This window comes from Melanerpes formicivorus, unplaced genomic scaffold (assembly GCF_026170545.1).
Source record: "Melanerpes formicivorus ecotype bairdi unplaced genomic scaffold, bMelFor1.0.p_v2 SCAF_21, whole genome shotgun sequence".
NCBI lineage: Eukaryota > Metazoa > Chordata > Aves > Piciformes > Picidae > Melanerpes > Melanerpes formicivorus.
The window spans coordinates 6,216,586-6,235,175 of NW_027142373.1; the positions used below are offsets into that span (position 1 = coordinate 6,216,586).

At 49.5% G+C, this 18,590-nt stretch overlaps 1 protein-coding gene across 2 annotated transcripts in view; it reads right to left on the reverse strand.

The window, feature by feature from the left end:
- Positions 1-18,590, reverse strand: part of SLC39A11 (solute carrier family 39 member 11) — a 101,477-nt gene that overhangs the window by 45,879 nt on the left and 37,008 nt on the right. The window lies entirely within an intron of this gene.

Genomic DNA, 18,590 nt, shown 5'->3' on the forward strand with positions numbered 1-18,590 from the left:
CACCTGTAAAGTCCTGATCTGGTGGGGCCAAGCTCTGGAGTTGGTGATTGATGAGGATGATGAGTAAAAATGTATTTACCATGAGGGTGCCAGAGCACTGGACCAGGCTGCTCAGAGAGGTTGCAAAGTCTCCTTCTCTAGAGATTCCAAACCTACCTGGATGGAAACCTGACCAAACTACCTTGGTGACCCTGCTTGAGCAGGGCACTTTGACCAGAACCTCTCCAGAGATCACTTCCAACCCCCACCATGACTGGATTCTGGGTTTCTGCAACAGAATTGCCAGGCAGCAGCCACAGGGACCCATAATGACATCATCCCACCCAGGCCAACCCTGGCACATCTGCAGTTCCACTGCCTTTGCAGTTGGAGGAAAAGCTCCAAACACTTCCATTCGATTTCACCCTGGTCTCAAAAGGGCTGCACTGAGCTACAATTAGCAACTATTTGTTCCGCTACCAAAACATTTGCCACTGCCATTTACAAAGACATCACCAGACACCCCCAGGCTGTCCCAAACCTCTGCTCCCAGCAGGACCACTTCTACCGGCTCTATTTTAACCAGCTATTTAAAACGACACCACTAAAACCCAAGCCCAGTTAGGGCTGTGAGGGGTGGAACAAGCCCCAGACAGCACCATAATAAAGCCTGCACGCACCAGGACCTTCACCATTCACCTTCAGCATGTAAAGGCAACAGGAAATCAAGGAACAAGGAGCACAAATTCCTCAACCTCACACAGCTGTGGCTTCATATTAGATATTTGACATTTAGACAATATAATTCTCTCCCCCTGGATTTACATAACTCTCTCTCCCGTCCCTTGACCCACTCCAAGATGTTTTTCTTGCAGCCAGAGTGCAAGGAGCTGTCTGAAGGCATTCTGAAGGAATGCCAAGTGCTTCCCCTGCCATGTGCCAGGAGGATGATGCCTGCCCATCGCACCTCGTGCTGCAATTAAGGACCTCAGGGTAAGGGAGACCATGCAAACCGACACAGGAGGTGACCCTGGGAAAACAGAAGTGTCAGCAACACTCCACATCCTACCACCTCTGAGATGAAGGCAGCCCACGAACAGTGCTCAACACCACAGCAAATAAACCCAAGGATTTAACAGATTTTAGTACCAAAAAAACCCCAAACAAGGCAAAGACTAAAACTTGATGGCAGCAGGACTGGGCAGCTCTCACACGTGGATTCCCTCCTGCTGCCTTCTTGTGTGACAGGAGGAACCCCGCACGGCATCACCGGGGCTGCAAACCGTGACGCCTGCTGTCGCTCTGCAAACAGATAAATATTGGTGGTGGCCGGATGGAGCCAGACACTTTCTGTCCCCAAACCCTAGCCCAGACAATAATGTGCAGTAATATTTGATGGCAGAGCTTCACTCCAGCCCGCAGGGACACGGGTAAATATTTTTTTGAAGCAATAACAAGGACAAGCAGATCCAGCCAAGAGGCTTGTCCAGTTCACCGCAGGAACACTGGCACGGCAGACCCTTAGCAATGCGGCAGCCAAGGCTGAAGCCACTTATAGATGAAATTCTCCTCTTCTGCCAGGCCACTGGATTATTTTAATTGCTTGGCACACATCCCCCTGGCCCCACACACAGGGTTTTCCTCAGCTGACCCTGCTCTGGCCACCAATACTGACCCATGGACCTGCATTGCAAGGGTTTGCACCACAGCACCATCCCCACGCTGCCCCTGTGCTCATGATGTTGCTCATGCTGCAAAAACCACAGCGATATGAGGATGCAGAGAGGTGCAGAAATCCCCCTCCAGCATCCTGGGCTTTCCAGAGAGGAGGAAAAACAGTTTATGTGACATCTAGTGAAGAGTGTTTACACCCAAGTGACAAAGCACCATATTTTTCCTGTATGGAGAGCAATAAGCATTCAATCCAAGCAGGAGCAACTGCCACGCTGTGGCAGCCTAGGCAGTGTCACCTCATGAGGCTGTTTTTGGGAGGAACAAACACAGGAGACTTGCTGAAGGCAGAGGTGTTGATGGCTGCTGGGGAGGCTTTGCATTTGGCATTCAGGTATCTGCTGGGGGAATGCAGGGAAAATGCAGAATGCCCTGTGAGTGACTTGGGTTTTCTTACATCAGGCCAAAACAGGCTGCCTGTTGACACTGCAGCCTCACCTCTGCTGTGCTCTCACCTCTCACAGCACCAGCTGAGAATGGTGTTACTGACACCAGGCAGGGCACTGCATTGCTGCAGATCTTATTTTTTCTTTTCCTGTTCCTTCACCTCGTGGTGAGACCTGGCCCAGTCCATCCTTAGTGTTTCTGACTCTTTCTGGGCTTAAAAACCAAACCCGGCTGTTGACTCAAGAGAAGCAAGTGCTCAACACATCCTCCTCTGCAATCTTACATCTTCCCTTACCTCTTTCTCACCTGCCCCCAGCTCTGCTCCAGGACCAGGCTCAGGCTAGAGTTTCCTCCTCTGGCTTTATCCAGCCTCAGCACAGACAAAATGCCAAGTCAAGGACTCATCCATCACCCCACGTCACTGTCCAGCCAAGTCCTTGACTACATTACCCTCATCTTCTCTGATAAACTAAACGAAATAAACAAACCAAGGGATTCATTTTGTTGGGGAAGATCTGATTATAAGAGTACAGCTCATGTCTGTGCGCTCCCAGGCAAGGGACAGGCACGGGAGGCAGGACAACCTCACCCAGAACCACATAGCAAATCCACCACAGAGCTATGGGTAGAAACCTCAGATGTCTCAGTTCCTGTCCTGATGGTTTAGACATAATGAGCCAACATAATTGAAACCTCTCAGCTGCTTTTTGCTTGGCACTTAACAAAACTGATAAACCAAATGTCATCAGCGCTTCCAAAAATCCAACTTTCTGTCTCTGAACAGAACAGCTCTGCCTTGGCATCTGCTCTGCTTGCAGACATTCATTTGTCCCCATGCTGTGCCACTCCTCTCTCTCCCTTTTGGCCATTCCTCCTGCACCATTACCTGCAGAATGGCACCTCTCCCTGGGCTGGCAGCAGGGAAGGGACAGCCCATGGTGGCACAATGCCCAGAAACAGTGGCTGTCCCCTCAGGGCACACATGGAGTATCCAGGAAGGGAAGAGCCACCTCCTGCTGCCACCTTGACCCAGCTGATCCCAGCTATCGTGATGCACTCACACACAGAACTGCTGGGAGCTGCTGGTTTATTGGGATTTTCATTGCCTTATTCCAGTTGTTCTTTCTTCTTACTTCCCTTGTCTCTGGTTTGATGGGTTCACCACAAAAGTGTCCCCCAGGACTCTGGCAGCAAGGCAGAACAAGGCTTTTGCTGCTATTTAAGCATCTAAGAGAAGCTTTTTCAGCTCCCTTGCCTACGCTTTGATTTCAGCTCTCCTGACTCCTCTTTGTAGGTGAATTTTCACCAAGAAAAGGCATGTTTGCTGAATGCCTGGACATGGGCATGGGGAAAAGCCCTGGAGAGGAGCTATGAACATCTGAGTGACACAGCTGTGGCTCAGGGCTGTCTATACCTGTGGAAACCAGATACCTGAGAGCATCAGACAAAAATGCAGGGGAGCAGAGCAAGGGATGTTCAGCCTGGAGAAGAGAAGGCTCCAGGGAGACCTTATGGTGGCCTTTCAATGCTTAAAGGGGCTGATAAGAAAGATGGGGACAGACAGAACAGGACCTGTTGTGACAGGACAAGGGGTGATGGGTTGAAACTAATAGAGGGAGATTTAAACTAGAGAGAAAGACGACATTTTCTATGCTGAGAGTGGTGAGACACTGGCCCAGGTTGCCCAGAGTGGTGGTAGATGTCCCATCCTCGGGAACATTCCAGATCACATTGGATGGGGCTTTGAGCAACCTGCTCTAATTGCAGATGTCCCTGCTCTCTGCAGGGATGTTGGACCAGATGAGCTTTAAAGGTCCCTTCCAACTCAAATCACTCTACCATTCCATGGTTTGTGATTCTATGTATGACCAACATTCACCTCCTCACGTTGCATAACTGGGGAAGTTGCAGATGTCCCCATTCTGTTAAGAACTACCACAGCATTCCAACAGCACTCTCTACCCAGTATCAAATTACCAGAAAAGATTGATTTTAGGCCTCTCACTAACAAAAGCCAATGCCCAGACCAGCTCCACTGCTGGGCATGACCCTGCCACCTGCTAAGGGATCCATTCACACAGATATTACTTCTGCCAGATATCTTTTTATCATTTTATTTTACTCACAAGCAGTCTGCTTGCTACTACTGAAAAAAAACAAAACCTTTTGATGGAAATTAAGACTTCTCACAAGCATATTTGAAGTTCCTCTGAGGACAGTGGTGACAAAAGACAGGGAGATGCCACAGTGCCCACAGGGGTGAGGAGCTTTGCTCCTACCGGCTGCAAGCAGGGAGGAAAATCTGTAGAGGATAAACAAGATAGATGCAGCTTTTAGAGGGGAAGTGCTGAGGGTGGTTTGGATGGACAAGTGGAACACAAAATTGCCTCTTGTACAAATTAGCAGTGCATTAGCAGAGGATAAAGGCAGCACCACCAAAACCAGCCGCAGCATTATTTTCCCAGTAGTGTCGCATCTAACAGGGAGAACTACAAACAGCACGCGGGTCAAGTGATGTGTTTTACTTCAGGTGGTGTGGGAAAAGATTTAAGAAAGAAAAGGATAATCACAGTGGAGTGCTGGTACCAGCTCCCAGCCTCAGCCACGGCATGGGAGGGGGACTCACGGGGCTGTCACACAACACGCGGCACCCAGAGCGCTCCCAGCTTGAAACGCCGCATCGCGCACGGGCTGAGGGGAACAAAACACTAATTAGGGCTAAACAGAGGCTTGGCTGGAAATCAGAAAAGCTTCAATAGCAAATTGGAGCAGTGATAAGAGCAGGACAAGGGGTGCTTTTTAAAGAATAGCTGACACAAGGGGAATGGCAAGAACGATGCCAAGGCTATTATGTGGCAAATCATTATCTGTGCCACATACATTATTTTAAAGCTTGATCACAACAACCACCAACAAAAAGAGAGTCCTCTATAGATTCTACTCAATTTATCATTATTGAGTTTTTTAGTGAAGCTGCAGGGCAAAGATTCTGCCAAAAGTTTAATTACATGTGTGCAGCTTGCTGCATTTTTCATATCCTCTGCAGCCAGCACTGGAAAAAGATAAATGGCTTTGAGTATGGCTTAAACTGCTGGTGAAATATAAAAACCAACTGGCTTCTTATCAGCATCTGAAATGGCTTTTTATTTTTGATTATTTCTTAATGAAAACTGTTTGCATTAGCCGTGAGCTCAGCTTTATTGCGCTCAGAAGGGGTACACAAACAGATGAATACACTATTTACTCTCTCTGCTCACAAAAAGAAACAACCAGCCCTCTTCACTGCAGCACTTCAGCTCCCCGAGTCAAATGAACGTCTGTGGAGCTCTCTAGCTTTTCACATCTGCTTCAGAGCTCTTCTCCGCCTCCTCCCCTCTAATTAGGCCTGGCTTAGTCCTGCCTCTCTCCGACAGATCTCAAAGACTCAACCAGGCTGCAGAATCAAGGATGAGGCTACTTAATTCACTCTTTGGCAAAGCAAAGAGCCTGTGCATCCCCTCTTAGTTGTGAGACTCATTTCAGCCTCCCATCAGCTGTAAGTTTCCCCCTCCAGCCCAGCCCCATAGTACCAGAGGGCAGATGGGCTTGGGGGGGGGAGGGGGGGGGCTGGCAGAAGCCAGTAGCCATGGCACAGGAACACTCTCCAGAGCAGCATCCCAGTATCTCCTTTCTCCATGCTGGAGCAAACATTTTCACAGGAATCTGGAGCCTCCCTTGGCTGAAGATATTGGAAGGAAAATCATTTACAGCTCCAAAATCCTTTTCCATCTTCTCCCCATCAAATTCCTGTAATGAGACTCTGCCTCTGGACCTGCCAGCAGCCAAAGCAGAGATCTCCAGGCTCTCACAGCAACGTGAGTCCCGTGCTGGCAGCTCTGGTGTTTCTTCCTTCAGTTTAAACTTGCAAGGGATGAAATAGCACCCTCATTTATAAAGATTTGTCAGCTCCCATCTCGAAAGTGTGGGAGAAGGGAAGGAGAGATAGTGCCAAGCAGGGATGCACAATAGACTTATTAAAATCTACGATGAGCTGTCACTTGCCGGCTAGTTGTAAAAATGGTTTGGCGTTGATGCGCACAGGGACGAGGCAGAGGAAGAAAAGCATCACACACTCTTCTTTCAAAAGCTTTCACTTTGCCTCTCTCATCTCCTTCTACATCATCCATTCTAACTGCACCCACGGGGCAGCAGCCCCCAAGCCCAGGTAACAGCAAAGCACCAGGACAGAGCAGGAGAGCCGCAGCTGCTCAGCGCCAGCAAACGTGCTGCCAAATTCCTCTCAGCTCCTCTGAGCCCCACACCACCCTCACTACTGCCAGTACCTGCTTGCTTGCAGCTGGAAATGTCTATTATGCACCACAGCTGCTCCCTCAAAACCAGAGCTGAACAAGCTCAGTCTGACCCTTTGTCTGGGAGGGGCGGAGTGCGGAAAAAGGAACAATTTGCTGAAGAAAACGGTAACGCGAATAGCTGACATCCCTTTCCCAAGGTGCAGGAGATAATTGCACATTAAATTCTCTCCCCTAATGGCTGAAATAAATCAAAATTACTTGGAAAATTTCAAGGATTCCCAAAGGCCTGATAGTCAATCCAAGCCCTCACAGAAACACTCAGCCATACTGCAAGCGTGACGCTGTTAACAACTCTCTCAGCAAACCCCAGCCCCTTCCCCACTCCCCTCCGTAAACCCTCCCTGCTCCATTAACTTTGAGCAGATGTTACAAATGTTTTGTGGCAGTTGGGCTTCATCCCTGTGGCACACAGGTCCCATCAGTGCTGCTACTCCGTAAAAATCCCCCCCAGGCTCCAAGTCTCGCTGCAACACAAAGGCATCGCCGCTCACCTGGGGTGCAAACGGCCACAGCCAGGCAGTGGGAGCATCTCTGTGGGTCCACAGGGACCCCAGGCAAGGGAGCAGAGGAGCCAGTGAGGAGCATTCTTCCTTTGGTTGAAGGCTGCACAAAGCACAGTGGTGCCTGTAGGAGGCAGACAGAACCATTCCCCAGCACGCTCCTCTACACAGAGACCAGTACATACACCATCCTCTTCTCCCTAGCCTCTCATTTTCCTTCATTTTTAAACCATGAGGAAGCCCCAGAAGAGGAACTGCATCAAAAATCAACAGCACAAGCCCTCAGGAAGCGGAGCCAGACACAGGCACGCTCCCAGCGGCACCCACGCTTCGCTCTGCACTACAGCAACAGCACACTCTGCCTTCTGGGGACACCACAATTACCTTTCTTCATTTCATCATTCTTTTCTTAAAGGCTTTTTTTCAAGGATTAGCGGCAGCACCTGGCTCTGAAGCCATCAGTCCAACTGCTCTCCCTGACACCAACCACCCATCCCATAACACACACATGTAATTAAGGCTAACCATAGAACCATTAAGGTTGGAAAAGACCTCTAAGATCATCAAGTTCAACCTTTTACCCAGCACATCTGCGACCACTGGACTATGACCCAAAGTGTCCCAACTCGTTTTTTTAACACCTTCAGGGCTGGTGACTCCATCACTTCCCTGGGCAGCTTGTTCCAAAGTTTGACTACACTTTCAGTAAAGAAATTCTTTCCAGTGTCCAACCTAAACCTTCTCTGGTGTATCTTGAGGTCACTACCTGTTGTTAGTTACTTGTGAGAAGATCACAGCAAATGATGGGAGATCATTCTCCTCCTAAACATCTCCACATCCTTCTATTCCTTGCCCTCCTTTTGCTGCTGCAGCAAGAATTTATAGAATCATGGACTCACTAAGGTTGGAGAAGACCTCTAAGATCATCAAATCCAACCACCAACCCCAAACCACCATGGCCATTAAACCAGGTCCCAAAGTGCCATGTCCACACATTTCTTGAACACCTCCAGGGGTGGTGACTCCACCACCTCCCTGGGCAGCCTGTTCCAATATCTGACCACTCTTGCAGGAAAGAAATTTTTCCTAATGTCCAATCTAAGTTTCAGGGAACACAGAAGGGTCTCACTGCTAAAGAGCAGATGGCTGTTAGCGAGCATCTGCTCCCTGCCACCATGCAGGCACACTGCTCTTACCCAGCACCTCCAGAAGAGGTTTTAATTACTGCAAGTAATTAAGCACAGCACCTCTGAGGGATATCTGCTCTCCCCTTCACAGGTAGGTATAGGGAGTGCCACAGGCTCTGAGCCAGGCAGAGGGAAGCAGGCAGGAGTCCCAGGTTGCACATCTCTGCTCTTATTGGGTCTGACAGCATCAATCATGCTGGAGCTGGAAATAAAACTGCCAAGGGAAAAGGTTCTCTTCTTTGGAATGAGTCCCCAAAGCAGGGAAAAATCCAGCTCCTACAAAAGCTGCTGGAAAAGGAGCTCCTTGGAGTTGCCCAACTATGGTCATAATAAGGATGTATTATTAAAAATAGCATTTCTTTACTTCTACCAAAAGCTCAGTTTGCTCAAGCAGCAAGCACAGGCTGTCCAAGCAGAGCACAGTACCACCAACCACATCACTATGCCAGAGGTTGTGGCAGGCAGAGGAGCAGGACACTGGTTTGCAGTGACTGAAGCCCCAGCCTGCTGGCATGATCTCCCCCCTCCAGCCCCCCACCCTGCTCCCGTACGTAACAGATTCATTTTCCAATGTTTCTGGCAGATAAAAGAGGTCCCTGCATCTGCTCAGGCTTTCAGCAAGGAAGATAAATAGAGTGTCATGACTCACTGTCTATTAGGCGCCTTCATTTATCTAAGCGTGCACAGGAGCTTTCATAAAAGGTTGTTTAATTCAGCATGACTGACTGCCACTCGCTCCCAGACACACCATCATTGCTGGGATCTGTCTGAAGTTTTGGAGTCAAGAGGACTGGAGCACACCAACCTGCCCTGAATTGGCCCTCCCAGGTCCTTTCTCCACTCCGTCTCCAAAGAGGGCATCAGGGGAGTCTGATACCCAAACCCCAGCTCAAACATCACACTGGGAGCCTCCCTGCCCAGCACATTTCCAGCCCCGCCATGTCCCCCAGATCAATCAAGCTGTGCCAGGGGAGGTTTAGGCTGGATGTTAGGAAGAAATTCTTCACAGAAAAGAGAGATTTGCCATTGGAGAGGGCTGCCCAAAGAGGTGGTGGAGTCACCACAACTGGAAGTGTTTAAAAAGAGAAGGGATGAGACACTTAGGAGGTTGGACTTGATGATCTCAAAAGTCTTTTCCAACCTGGTTTATTCTGTATTCTGTACCTCCTTCTTGCCATGCTCCCAGCAACTGCTCCAGGGCATTGGGGAGACCTCATTGCTCTCTACAACTCCCTGAAAGGAGGTTGGAGTGAGGTGGGGTTCATCTCTTCTCCCTACTATCAGGCGAGAGAACGAGAGAAAATGGCCTGAAATTGTGCCAGGGGAGGTTTAGGTTGGATATTAGGAAGAATTTCTTTACTGCAACAGTGGTCAGGCATTGGAACAGGCTGCCCAGGGAGGTGATGGAGTCACCATCCCTGCAGGTGCTCAAGAAACATAGACATGGCACTCTGGGACCTGATTTAATGGGCATGGTGGTTTTAGGTGGATGGTTGGACTCAACGATCTTAGAGGGCTTTTCCAACCTTAGTGATTCCATGATTCCATAAATTCCTGCTACAGCAGCAAAGGAAGGGCAAGGAATAGAAGGATGTGGAGAAGTTTGGAAGGAAAATGATCTCCCATCATTTGCTGTGATCTTCTCCCAAGTAACCAACAACTGTGAATGGGTAATGCTCTATAGGGAGACCCCACCAGAACCTCAGAAACCATGCAGAGGCTTCCCCAGTAAGGCATGGGACCTCCCAGTGAATAGTGCCACTAACCTCCCAGTGAAGGACCCAAACCAGAGCGATCATGAGGTGAGATGGAAACAACCAAGCAGATTGTGTCAACCTGCAGTAACAGCAAGGCCACAGTGCTGCTAGTCCCTTAGGCAACACAGATTGCCCAACGTCAGAAGACAGGAGGATTGCCAAAACCTTCCCCACTCCACGTTTGTGGTGTTTAAAGATTAATTTCTTGGGCGAGAGCAACGGCACGATGCTGGCTGCAATTACATGCACCAGGTCCTCTTAAGCAAACTAATTCATCCTAACTTCCAAGAGCTCTTTAAAGAGTTCCCAGTAGATAAAGTGCATCACTGGATCATTTCATGCTGAAAGTTTTGCACATTCCAGTTAATTTAATCATTTCAGGTAGCTGAGCTATGTTTGGGTCTCTGATCCTTGGCAGGGAACAGCTTCTGATCTGAGCAAGATCAGAGGCAGCAAATCTCTGAAGGGAGAAAAAAAGTAAATAATCTCATTACCTGATTAAAAAGAAAACAGGGATTCTTACCAGGAGTTATCTTATTAGGGCTCAGATGATAATCTTAGAGACAGGAAGAAGGGGCTCACTTTCTTCCAAGCAGCCCCAAGGCAACTCAGCATGGTGGCATGCAACCATGGGCTTGGAGAAACCCCTGCTGCCATCACTAAGGGGTCCCAGCACTGTCCTGGCATGCTGGGGCTGCACCTGCAAAGGAGGTGCCTCTGTCTCCTGCTCGAGGATGCTCTGTGGCATCATGTTCCCTCCATACACAAACCTCAATTTCACAGAATCCCAGCATGGTGGGGCTTGGAAGGGACCTCTGGAGATCATTCAGTCCAACCCCCCTTCAAAGCAGGGTCACCCAGAGCAGGTTGCCCAGGATCACAATGTCCAGGTGGGGTTGGAATCTCTCCAGAGAAGAGATTCCTCACAGTAAATCAGTTTCTCTTCACATTCAGATGGAACCTCCTAGGTTCCAGTTTGTGTCCATTGTTCCTTTTCCTCTCACCGTCCACCAGTGCCGAGAGTTTGGCCTTTAGCTATTGATCAGCACTGAAAAGATCCCCTTTCAGTCTTCTCCAGACTAATTAGCCCCAGGTCTCTCAGCATTTCCTCCTCAGAGAGTTGCTCCACACCTCCTCAGCATTTCAATCCACCTCTTACTGCCACATTATACCCAGGCTCATCTTCCCTCTACACTGCTGCCTGTTGCTTTTAATTCAAGCTGAATGAAAGCATGGAGATCCACAGAGCAGAAACCAAGGCTGGCACCACCGCCAGGAGCAGCTATGAGTACAAACATGACCATGCCATCAATATCCCAAAGAGCAGAAGGGTGGATACTGCTGCTTGCTTTCCACCATGACATCTCCTGGCAGCACTTACAAGACACCAAAACTAGAGACAAGCAAGATGAGCTCCTCAGCTCTTGCTCTCCATTACTTCTCTAACTCTTTCATCCTGGCTCAGCCACTATTCAACATTACTTGCTCCTTTTCTGTTCACAAAGGGCACAGTGCCTTCAGCTAGAGAAGTTCTCTTTGCAAATTAATTTTGTCTGGAAATAAGAAGGAATGAATAAATGCCTTAGAGCCCAGGGTTGTAACCAGATCTTGGATATTAGGAAAAATTTCATTACTGAAAGAGTGGTCAGGCACTGGAACAGGCTGCCCAGGGAGGTGGTGGAGTCACCGTCCCTAGAGGTGCTCAAAAAATAAGCAGACATGGCACTCTGGGGCATGGTGTAATGGCCATGGGGGTGTCAGGTTTACAGTTGGACTTAATGATCTTAGAGGTCTTTTCCAACCCAAACAATTCTATAACTGAAGGGGTCCTGCAGGAAGGCTGCAGAGGGACTTTTCGTAAGGGTGTCTAGGGATAGGACAAGGGGGAATGGTTGTAAGCTGAGGAAGAGCAGGGTTAGACTGAATCTTAGGAAGAAGTTCTTCAGTACAAGGGTGGTGCGACTCTGGAATAGGCTTCCCAGGGAGGTTGTGGATGCCTCCCTGGGGTTGTTCAAGGACATGTTGAGCAGCTGAGTCTAGATGAGAGTTGTCCCTGCCTGTGATGGGGAAGTTGAAGTGGATGATCTCTAAGGTCCCTTCCAACCTCAGCCATTCTATGATAACTAGAGATGCAAGAGGCACAACGGAGCAGTGCCCATAGTGACAGCCAAGTGACACTGTTAGCAGGAGTCAGGGGCAAGACTGCCCCTAACAGCTTCTCTTTATAGCATCTTCCCAAACCTTTCATTTGAAAATGAGGCTTCCTGGGGTGGAGGATACTTGGGTCAAGTTGTGAAGCAACAACTTCTGCAGATGCTGATGTTTTCTCAGCTCCTAGAGACAGACTACCCCAAGACACAGGTTGCATTCGCTGCTCAGCAGCTTCCCACACACTCTGCAATAACCCCACGTCTGGAGGGACGCATTTGGTGTTCCCAACCTCACCCCCCACCAGCCACAGCTGGGAAAGGCACTGATCCCTTTGGATCTGTGGCTGCCATGGCTGGGCAGCCCAAGCACAGGCTTGGGAAAAGAGGCTACTCTGAGTCTGAGAAATAAAATGAGTAAGTAATCGATTTCTGAGGCAAATAAATAAAGTGCTCCTTTGTTCTCAGCAGCTCAGCCCTCGGACTTACAAAATCAATCCCAGCTCCTCCCGAAGGGATAAGAGGATTGGATTTTTGCCCAACTCTCCTGGCAAAGCCAAACCATCAGGCTGCTGTTGGGAGCACAATCTATCATCGCCCGCTTGCCCGCAGCCGGAGCCAGGAGAGTTTCAGAGTGTGATGTCCTGATGGTATCACACATAAGCCACCCCCTCAATCCACAGGAACAAAATCCAGCAGACAACAGGGTTTTTGCAAACAAAGCACATTTTAAATGGATTGTGGGGTGGAAAGGAGAGGAGTCTGGAGAAGAGCACCACTGCTACATAGAGCTGGCAGGGACTCAGGTGATGAGACCCTGCCCTAAATCCTGCAGTGACACCAACACATAGGGGGTAGGATCCCAACAGCACCCACAGGCAGGCCCTCACACCAAAATCCAGTCCATGCCTGAAGGATGCTCCTTAGCAGGTGAGAGCTGAGCATCCAGAAAGGACAGCAGCAGATTTCATTTACCCCACTTCTGAGGCACTTGGCCATTGCAGCAGGGCAATGCCCAAAGGGAAGAACACAGATATGAACTGAGCCAGAGGAGCAGGAGACACCCTTCCATGTTACTGAAAGGATCCCAGACTTTTTCTTCTGTGTGACAGCACTATCCAGCCTCCTCTTAAATGTTTCATTTTCCTATTTTAGGCACTCCTTAGGGTAAAGCCAGAAAAGCAAAACCAGGTCCCACCCTGCAGCATTCAGCCACAGCCTCAGGGTGAGACTCTCTGCTTAGGGTCTGAGCTTTCTGCCTTCAATAAATTCTGATTTATGGATTTAGGATGAACATCTCAGAAATAAAACCTTCTGTCTCTGGCAGAGTTTAAGTAGAAACAGGTTCCAGCCTTCAGCTCCAAGCCAGCCATCCTGGACAGCTCGAGGGGGGTCAGGATTCAAAACCCACCTGGGTGCATTCCTGTGTGACCTGTTCTAGGTGCTCCTGCCCTGGCAGGGGGGTTGGACTCGATGGTCTTTCAATGTCCCTTTCAACCCCTAACATTCTGTGGTTCTGTGACAGTCCATTTCACACCAGAACTCCTCTGTGATTGCTCCAAGCCCTGCAGCAAAGATGTGCCAGTTTTCCAGAGGTGTGACCACATCTTCCCCTGCAGAGGGTTAAGCACACAGCTCTGGCCATGCAGAGCACAAAGCTGTGCCCATCATCATCATCCTCCCCATCAACCAGGCTTGAGCTCACTGCATTCACTGGTGATGGGGCAGAGGGGATGCTCCAGCACGTTGCTGCTCCTCAGTATATAGAAGATCCATAGGACCATCCTCTCAGCTTGGCAGAGACATGGAACTAAGGGAAGGCAGCAAAGACCTCTCAAGGATCACTTTTAAAAATCAGGGATCTGAACCACTACTGGTGTTTATGACAGGAGAGAGCTGGGTTCTGTTTTTCTCTCCTTTGAATCCAAAGCAAATCGATCTCCCTCAGCCCAGGGTGGGAAGCCAGGGATGACTCAGCTGGCGGCACGGCACTAAGCTCTCCTTCCTCCACTGCAACACGGGAGCTCAGCTGGGAAGCACACACACAGACATGAAAAACATCCATTTCTTACATTTGTCTCCAGTATTTCACTAAAGGATTATTTTAAGCAGCCTTTATCTGCCTTTCCATGGAAAAGCCCTCAGCACTCAGCCTCCCAGGCAACTCCTGTTTCCAGCTGAAGGCATTTCTGAGCCCTACACAGTAGGGCTCCAATGCCTACAACATGCAGACATGGTGCTGAGGCCAGCCCTGCTCTCCCCAAATCTAACCCCTAGAACCACACCAGCAAAACACTGACATGGTGCATAAAGTGACAAATGTTTTTCAGGGCTGCTGCACCCAGCAGCAAGGCATCTTCCTGAGCATGGCCAATACCCCCGAGCCTGGCACGGCTGTGACTCAGAGCAAGCCGAGTTCTCCTCTGAAGCTAATGAAGTGCTCAGAGTCAAGTGTGTCACCGACCTTGTCACACTCTGGGAAAGCTGCCCAAGGCCACCTAGCAAAGGATATGCAGCTTAGAAGGAAATAATAAAAAATTATTCTACAAATTGCATGTTCCTGGGACAGGCACTGGGAGACAATCCCCATCTGCAACTAGATGATCTTTAAGGACCCTTCCAGTTCAATCCCTTCTATGGCCTGCACGCCGAGAAGAGCTTCCTGTGCAGAAAGAGCCTAACAAACAATTTACTGACTATTTTTTTAAATCAGAGCATGGCTTGTGGGTGCTGTAAACTCCCCTCAGGAGGTGCAGAGAAAGCACCAAGCTGCAGCCCACAGTCAGAGCCCCTGACAAAGGGGGAGCCGCCCAGCAGCAGTACAATAAATAAATAAGCAGCGTTTTAATTATAGATAATTGGGAATTCAGTGCTGTTTCATCCTGACTTTAAGGCACTTCTCACCATCTGCTGCCACAGATACATCCCAGGGCTTTGCAGAGAATCAGCCTCAGCTTTGCTCCCTCTCTCCAGACCCCCGGAGAAGGGAGTTATCATTGAGCAGCACACGCCCCAGAGGGCGTCACCCACTTGGCTCACACCAGGATGGAAAAACTGGGGCCTGGGGCAAGTGCTCTGCTGTTACAGAGACACACAGATGGCCAGGAATATGCTGGAGCTTTAGGACTTGCAGGTAGCACAGTCTAAAAAATAGAGTGATTTAACTGAAGCTTACATGAGATACAAAGAAACCACCAAGTGTTTTAAAAGCAGGGGGCAAAAAATAGACCTTTTCCTGCTGAGCTCCCAAGAATTATAGAACTGTTGAGGTTGGAAGAGACTTTTGAGATCAAGCCCAACTGCTTGCCTAGAGCTCATAATCCCACCACTAAACCATATCCTTAAGCACCACCTGTGTCCCTAAGCACCACATCTTCTATACTTCCAGTGACGGTGACTCTACCACCTCCCTGGCCAGCCTGTTCCCATTCCTCATAACCTCTTCTGTGAGGAAATTTGCCCTAATATCCAATCTAACCCAAATTCCACTGCCAAATCTATCCCTGCAACGAGTCCTGCTCTGCTGCCATCAGTCCTCATCACCCAAGCCCAGGCCCTAGGGACAGAGACACTCAGGGCAGCACATTCCCATTACACCTCCCTTGCAGGCAGCTGCCAGGCTTGGCTCCTGCTCCAGGTGCTGGGGCTGTTCCAGCCTCACCAATCCTCACGCTTCCACACTGCTACAAAATAAGAGAGAAAAGGCTGGTTTGAGATCTCTGCTCATATGTTGCAGCAATTCTGCATCCAAACCTGGATGAAGTAACTCCTGGAACAGGCCCTGAAGAGGACAGCACCACTTCCCCAGATCCTGCTAGAGCTAGGAACAGCCTATTTCTTATGTGAACATGAAGGGAAAACTTTGCTGAGGGTGCTGGAGCACTGCAGCAGGCTGCCCAGAGAGGTGATGGAGTCTTCTCTGGAGAGATTCCAAACCTGCCTGGACACAATCCTGAGGGGATTGGACTAGATCTCCAGAGGTGCCTTCCAGAGCCCACCAGCCTGGGGTTCTGGGATTTTTCTCTGATTCTATGTGTACCACGTTGCAAATCAAGGAAACACCAAGCCCAAGCCAAACAATCATCCACCCAGCCAGGCTGAAAGCTGTTTGCCCTCTGTAAGGGGATGAAATAAAGCCCTTATTTACAGCAGCCCACTGAGAAGGACATTATGTGATGGACAGGATGTCTGAGCAACTAACTCATTACATGGGCTCAGCTTGAAACCAAAACTCATTTTGCTCTGGCAGTGCCGATGTGAAAGGCAGAAAAACACTCTCTAATTGGGGGTATTTATCAGACACCTCTCCCATGCAGACTGGGATTCCTGGTGCATGAACCTGGGATTCCTGGATGTGGACCCCAGCTTGGGCAGGGGTCCACATCCCCCTCCTCACGTCCCAGCCACAAAGCACATTTTCACATTACTGAATGGCTTTGGGATGCAGCAGGCAGCAGCAGGAAGATTGGAGGCAGGGAAGGCAGAGCAGCTGCTTCAAAGCTCTTCTCCCTTTCAAGGGAACAGGCAGATGAAGGGGAAGATGCTCTGCAGTTTGAGTTCCCTCCTCAGGAACGGCACCAGCAGGAGCTCCCTCTCTTTAGATGCTGAGAAATTCAAATGAAATCGAGGCACTGTGAAAGAGCAGGAGCTGACAAAGCCTCAATCACAGCCTCTGCCTTATTAGGCAGCAGGGTCTCTGCACAAGGCAGGAGCTGCCAGAGCACAGCCCTCATTACCTCTGCCCCTCACAGAGCTTTTTGCCTTCAAATTCCTAAAAATCCCTCCATAAGCTCAGAGAATCTCCTGCTCCAACTCTGAGCACCCTCTCTCCAGCCTGCCTGACACAGGGACTGCAGTGCTGCTCCTCAGGGAGTGGTGTGAATCCTGAGAGTGATGGACCAGATCCCACTGCTTCTGGGTTTCCCAGTGCCCCTGGGTCATGGGTGCTGTCAGAGAGCCAGAACTAGGGGAAATGCAGCCTGGTTTGGTTCAGGAAAGGCCACCAAGCCCTGCACAGCTGGGAGTGGGTGCACACACAGCATTAACCACACCAAGCAAGACCCTTCCTGGAGGAGGGGTGGAAGCAGCTGCTGAAAAGCACCCTGGGATTTTCATGGTAAAAAGCATGATTTGGAAAGGTCCTGATACTGCCTTCCTGCATCAGACACCCTCTGTGGCTCCACACCACCACCCCACGTGGCTGTGGGCAGAAGCCATCCTCTCACACCCCACAGGGACTGGGGCAGACACCCATGGGCTCCATGCCACATCCTGGCACAGGGATCCTAGAAGGTGCCTACCTCTGCTGCAGACCATCACCAGCTCCCTGTCATTTCCCACTGCAGGGTCTCTCTCCTGCCCAGCTGTCCTCTCAGGGTGTGCATGCACTGAAAATAACACTGAAAATATTGCTGCTGCTGAAGCCACCCTGGTGTGCAGGACGGGATGGATGTGCCACATCAGCTCCCTGTTGTGCATAACCTGGGCAACAGCAGAGGCTGCTTCAGAACGTTATCCAAGCACTTCAGGTCACCAACGTTTGGCAGGTGTCTAAACATCTTCATCCAAGGAGCTTCCATCCTGTAGCATCCACCCTGCATTGTGCTGGTTTGAAGAGCAATTTTGGTACAAACCCACCAGTCCCACTGATTTAAAGAGCAATTATGGTGTAAACCCACCAGTCCCACTAGTTAAAGAGCAATTATAGGATAAATGTAGCTTTTATCTGAACAGTCAATATTTGTATCTGGGAAAGGTTCCTGGCAAGGGAAAAGGAAATAAAGCATTGATTATTTGGATTTTTTGGTTTTTTTTTTTAGTGAAAAGGCATATTCCATCATCCTGTGTCATATACCATGTGGGAATGGATAAAAGAGAGGCCTGGACATGAACAACTGTCTCAGGACACAGTGAACTGAAATGAAAACGTGTTGAAATTGAAATCAGATGGTAAAGAAATCACCAGCACAAATCACATCAGAATCAGTGATTAGGGAAAACAAACCCACTGCTTTCAGAAGAGGAAAAGAAAAGGTTCCTGACCCTCTGCTCCCAGAGAGGATAAGCTCTGTCCCAGAAGCTTCCCTGACTGCTCAGCTGTTGATTTAACTGGAGCTAAACTGGCCTGCAAGAGCAAAACCCATCAGGTGCAGCAGCAGTGGTGCAGAAGACTTCACCAAGAGCTCCCAGCCCCAACCCATCAGCTCCAAATCACAAACCATCAAAGTCTTAATTCATCCATCTTTGGGGGGAGTAGACTCAGCTCTACAAAGGCATTTGAGCACCCAAATACCCACTGGTCCCAGTCAGGAGACACAGGGTGCCAACCCCTCAGTGGGTGCTGCCAAACTTCTCCCATTTGTCAGCAGCTCAGGAACCATTTGCACAGCCTTGCAGAGACAGAAAGCCCCACACCAGCACTTCAAGCTTGCAGACAAAGAGAGGGTCGATAGTGTTCCTCCACCTCCCTCTTTGCACCCAGAGAACAGCTGTAGCTTGGCTGCACAGGTTTGCACTTGCTCAGAGTGGACTCAAAGCAGAAGCCAGGATG